Here is a 6,000-nt window from a genome sequence, read left to right on the forward strand (position 1 = left end):
GAGATCATGACTTGAGCTGAAGGCAGAGGCTTAACTGGCTAAGCTGCCCAGGTGCCCCAGTACTTCGTTTTTGTGACTAAATAATGTTCCGTTGTATGTATGTACCACATTTTGTTTTTATTTGCCGAATTTTTAGAGAGGACCACCTGTAAATGAGGACCAGGTTTCTAGATGGGACTGTGTGAAAGAGACTACGTATGGTCATGCCAGAGGCAGTGTGAGACCATAGTTAAGCTATCTAGAGCAGGTGTCCCCAAACTTCTTTAGGATCAGATAGTAAATACTTTAGGTTTTGTAGGCTCTGTGTAGTTTCTACTAACTATTCTTTTTTATTGTTTTTTTGTTGTTGTTTTCTCTTCCTTTTCCCTACCCTTACTTCCTGGTTTCTCCCTTCCTTCACTGTTTGAAGCTTATTAGCCTCAGGCCCAGTTTGGTCACAGACCTGATTTTACTGGTACCTGATCCAAGAGCAAAGCTGTCAAACTGAATCTGGCTCCTAATTAAGTGGTTTTTGGAAATCTTTTTTTCTTTTTTTCTTTTTTTTTTAAGATTTTATTTATTTATTTGACAGATAGAGATCAGAAGTAGGCAGAGAGAGAGAGGAGGAGGCAGGTTCCCTGCTGAGCAGAGAGCCCGATGTGGGGCTCGATCCCAGGACACTGGGACCATGACCTGAGCCAAAGGCAGAGGCTTTAACCCACTGAGCCACCCAGGCACCCTGGTTTTTGGAAATCTTATTGAGGGCGCCTGCGTGGCTCTGTAGCTTGAGTGTCTCACTCTTGATTTCAGCTCAGGTGATGACTGCAGGGTCGTGAGATGGAGTCTCACCGGGCTTTGTGCTCAGTGCAGAGTCTGGTTGAGATTCTCTCCCTCTCTCTCCCTCTGGCCCTCCCCAGCTCCTGTGAGCTCCTGTGCATGCACTCTCTCTCTAAAATAAGTAAATAACATCTTTTGAAAAAAAGAAAATCTTACTGAGTATTTGTAGATTCACATGAGGTTTTGAGAAGTGATACAGAGAACTTCCTTGTACACCAGTTTCACCAATGGTAACATTTTATAAAACTCTAACATGGTATCAAAACCAGCATTGTATCACTATTACATAATTCACCACATTTTATTCAGATTTCTCCCTTAGATGGGATTTTGATAGGTACAGATTAGGGTCTTGGTTTTTGGCTTTTCATTCCAAACTGTTGCCAGAATTTACACACTGGTAGATTTTGAGGTAGTGCTAATCCACAACTTCCTTTGAGTGGAAGGGTGTGGTGAGACTGGTCCTTTGTTACTTCCTGCATGGCAGCAGGTGATTGGATGTGAGGAGAGGCAGACTTAGAAGGGGCATCAATCCAGGAAGGTGCAGGTGTTTGAAACTCCACAAAAGTAAGCAGACATGCGGGACGCCTGGGTGGCTCAGTGGGTTAAGCCTCTGCCTTTGGCCCAGGTCATGCTCTCAGGGTCCTGGGATGGAGCCCCACATCGAGCTTGCTCAGCAGAAAGCCTGCTTCCCCCTCTCTCTGTTCCTGCCTCTGTGCCTACTTGTGATCTCTCTCTCTCTCTCTGTCAAGTAAATAAAATATTTTTTAAAAATAAGCAGACATGCTTTACAATGTTTACCATGTGTTAACATTAGGAAAACCAAGTAGGAATTACTTTTATTTCCACTGTAGTGTGAGGATTTATTTTGTGATTATAATGAAATAATTTGACACTGTAGAGACAGATCAAACTTTTATATGCTTTAAACACGGTCCTCTAAGTATAATAATTTTATTGTTTCTTTTTTTTTTTTTAAGATTTTATTTATTTATTTGACAGAGATCACAAGTAGGCAGAGAGGCAGGCAGAGAGAGAGGAGGAAGCAGGCACCCTGCCAAGCAGAGAGCCCGATGTGGGGCTCAATCCCAGGACCCTGGGATCATGACCTGAGCCGAAGGCAGAGGCTTTAACCAACTGAGCCACCCAGGCGCACCCCCCCCTTTTTAAGATTTTATTTATTTATTTGACAGACAGAGATCACAAGTAGGCAGAGAGGCAGGCAGAGAGGAGGAAGCAGGCTCCCCACTGAGCAGAGAGCCCAATGCGGGGCTCGATCCCAGGACTCTGGGATCATAACCCGAGTCGAAGGCAGAGGCTTTAACCCACTGAGCCACCCAGGCGCCCCTTTATTGAGTGTTTCACATCAACTGATAAAACATGTAAAATGTAATTTTTACCGTAAGCATTGTTTTTATAGACTTTGTAGTAATTATATAATGTTTCAACTCATTTGAACAACTAAACAGTAAAGGATCTTTAATATCCATGAAGAGAAAAGTAAATACTGTTTTTTCTTTTATCGGTGTAAGAATTATCTTTTTTTTAAGATATTTATTTATTTATTTGACAGAAAGCAGGACAGGGAGCACCAAGCAGGGGGAGTGGGAGAATCAGGCTTCCCACTGAGCAGGGAGCCCAATGTGTGGCTCGATCATAGGACCCTGAGATCATGACCTGAGGTGCAGGTAGACACTTAGTGACTGAGCCACCCAGGCATCCCAAGAATTATCCTAATATAAAAAACAGCTCAGTGAGCAATTTGTTTTGTAGAAGAGCTGGCAAAGTATCTTTACTTTAAAACTTTTCTTTTTCCTTCAGTTTTGCTCCAGAGATTATTGCTTGGAAATTGTTCGCCATTCTTAGAGGAGATACGGATTTTCTAATGCTAATTTTCCTTTAATTTAATGGGCCTTTTAATAACTCCTTCCTCTGAGCATTTCTGCCATAAGTCCAACTCTTTTAAAAAATTAAAAATATATGTAAGTTCCATCATTTGTCTGATGCATCCATTTCTTCCACTTCTACATACGTATTTATGTATTATTTGCTTAACATTTTGGCTTTTTCCTGTCACAACTTTACTGTTTACAAATCATGTGACCTCTCAATTCACTCTTAATGGCAGCAATGGGGAGAAACAGCCGCGTTAGGTTAGTAGATGAGTGCAGGGAACCACGGGTGATCAAAATCATCTTGGAGGTTATGTTTCATTGTAACTTCCAAGGTGAGGAACTTTTTTTTTTTTTTTAAAGATTTTATTTATTCATTTGACAGACAGAGATCACAAGTAGGCAGAGCAGCAGTCAGAGAGGGAGGGGGAAGCAGGCTCCCCGCTGAGCAGAGAGCCCGATGCGGGGCTCGATCCCAGGACCCTGGGATCATGACCTGAGCCGAAAGCAGAGGCTCAACCCACTGAGCCACCCAGGCGCCCCTATTTTTTTTTTTTTAAGATATTTATTTATTTATTTGTCTGAGCGAGAAAGGGCACAAGCAGAGAAAGCGGCAGGTATAGGGAGAGGCAGGCTCCCCACCTAGTAGAGAGCCTGATGTGGGACTTGATCCCAGGACCCTAGAATCCCGACCTGAGCTGAAGGCAGATGCTTAACCAACTGAGCCACCCAGGCATCCCGAGAGAAACATTTTTTAACAGTGTTTTATTATGAAAAATTTTAAACATAGAGTTAGAAGTAAAAGGATTTTCCTCCAAAGACTCTGTCCCACTACCTAGACTCCCCCTCATGTATGTCTAAGGCAAGAACATGGACTAGAACAAGCACAGTTACCTCCACTGGACACTAGTGCTTAAAGCTTTATTCAAAACATCTTCTAAGGAGTATCTTGGCCCTCAACGTATGTGTTCAGCATACCCCACATTTAGGACCCAGGAACGTTATTTGGGTGGGGCCTCGTGAAACTCAGGTAGATGAGCAGCTGCCATCCTTGTCCAGTTACCTTTTCCGTGTGCTTACTCAGCTTTAGGTCTTTCAGAGGATTAATTTGCTATGTGATGGTGCAAACAGCTTATCTTCAAGTGTGCAGCACGAATCCTTACACTTTCTCGCTTTTTTTTTTTTTAATAGATAAGGAACAACAAGAAAACTGCCATCTTAGTTAAAGAAGTGAACCCTAAAAAGAAGCTTTTCTTAGTCTATAGACCAAATACTGGGAAACAGCTCAAATTAGAAATTTATGCTGACCTAAAAAAGAAATATAAGAAGGTATTTTTTCATTTGTACACCTTATACTATTTATGAGTACTTGTTTTATAACATGTTGAAACTGTTCAGGAGAGCTATATGTCTATATTTAAGGTGGTTTTGTCAATTTTTCCTATTTGATTACTGGAAAGTTGTTTTCAGAAAACATGTTGTCAAGTGTTGCTGCATTAACATCCCAGTCTTAATGTTATCAACCATTAAGAAAATTGTAAAATGATTATTTGAAACAGCTTGTGTTGTCAAAAAAGGAAACTTCCAGTGCTAACTACAGAAATTAGAACCGCCATATTTATATTTTGCAGTGATTTGTAGAAAAACAGTGAATGACAACGTTTTTTCCTAACATTACTGTTAATTTTTAGTATTACCTTATATTACTGTTTTTCCTGGCCAGTTTCATTTGTAAACAATTGTGATTAAACCAGCTGTTTGAAACATTTATTACATAGGAAGTCCCTAATGGCAGGACTTCACGAGTGGCATGCAGATGCAGCCAGTAGCAAGGGCCAGATTGTCCATACCGAGATGTGTGTAAGTTGGCTTAAGAGACTATAAGAAGGCGACCAGGTTGTTTAAAACAATACTGTTTCAATGGAATTTTCGTCTTATTTTCACAGGTAGTCTCAGATGATGCCCTGATCCACTGGTTAGATCAGTATAATTCATCTGCAGATACTTGTACTCATGCCTATTGGTTAGTATTTGCATGTTGCTCACCGTATTATCCAAAATGTAATCAAGATTTAATTTAAAATACCTTCACTCTCTAGCTTGTCTAAGTCCACAAAGAGATGATGGTCAGGTGTCATTCCTTCTATCAGAGATACTTGTCTGTCTGTGGACCACGCATACTGGGTGTCCCCTCTGCTCTTCACTAACGCTTGTAACTTCTGACCAAGTGTCGTCGGGCCATACGGACTTGACTGTCATTCTTCTTGCTGAGACTTAACTTTTTTTCCCTCCTCTTCTTCCTTCCCTTCCTCCCCCCCCTTTTTTAAAAAAAGCTTTACTGGTGTCCCAAATCAGTTTCATTTTTAAGGCTAGGGAACTTGTAGGAAACTAAGAGTTGCTGACAGCACCAGAAAATGTGTTGTCGAGCCTGGGGACTGACCCTGCTGTGCCTCTAGGTTGGCTCGAGGGCTGCTCTTTCAAGTCACAATGTAATAAATGCCTCTTACGATGTTCATTTCAGGGCCTTGTATGGGATGTTTTAATACATTGCAGATCATAGGTCTCGCTGGTTTTTTACCCATTTAACAGTCAGTAGGGTGTCCAGCCCACTTTATGAAAAGGAATATAGGATGTAGATGAATTTTAGCTAGGTGTTTTTTAGACACATGTAGGTAGGTAAATCTGAAAGGAGCAGTGTTTCATTTTCATTTTGAGAGCAAATTAGTGCTTTTGGAAATTAAACGTTTTCAAGATAAAAATTTTTTTTTTTTTTTAAGATTTTATTTATTTATTTGACAGACAGAGATCACAAGGAGGCAGAGAGGCAGGCAGAGCAGAGAGCTGAGCAGAGAGCCCGATGCGGGGCTCGATCCCAGGACCCTGGGATCATGACCTGAGCCGAAGGCAGCGGCTTTAACCCACTGAGCCACCCAGGCGCCCCCAAATTTTTTTTTTTTTCTAAGATTTTATTTATTTGTCAGAGAGAGAGAGGGAGAGAGAGCGAGCACAGGCAGACAGAGTGGCAGGCAGAGGCAGAGGGAGAAGCAGGCTCCCCACTGAGCAGAGAGCCCGATGCGGGACTCGATCCCAGGACGCTGGGATCATGACCTGAGCCGAAGGCAGCGGCTTAACCAACTGAGCCACCCAGGCGTCCCTCAAGATAAAATATTTTTAAGTTAACTTACAGAAGTTCTCTCTAAAACATTTGCTTTGAGTACTAGCAAGAAAGGTGCCCGATATTGTGTGTTTTCTTGAATTATTATTGAAAGATGATTTTATTGATGAATTGTCT

Source organism: Lutra lutra, chromosome 12, assembly GCF_902655055.1.
Source record: "Lutra lutra chromosome 12, mLutLut1.2, whole genome shotgun sequence".
Classification (NCBI taxonomy): domain Eukaryota; kingdom Metazoa; phylum Chordata; class Mammalia; order Carnivora; family Mustelidae; genus Lutra; species Lutra lutra.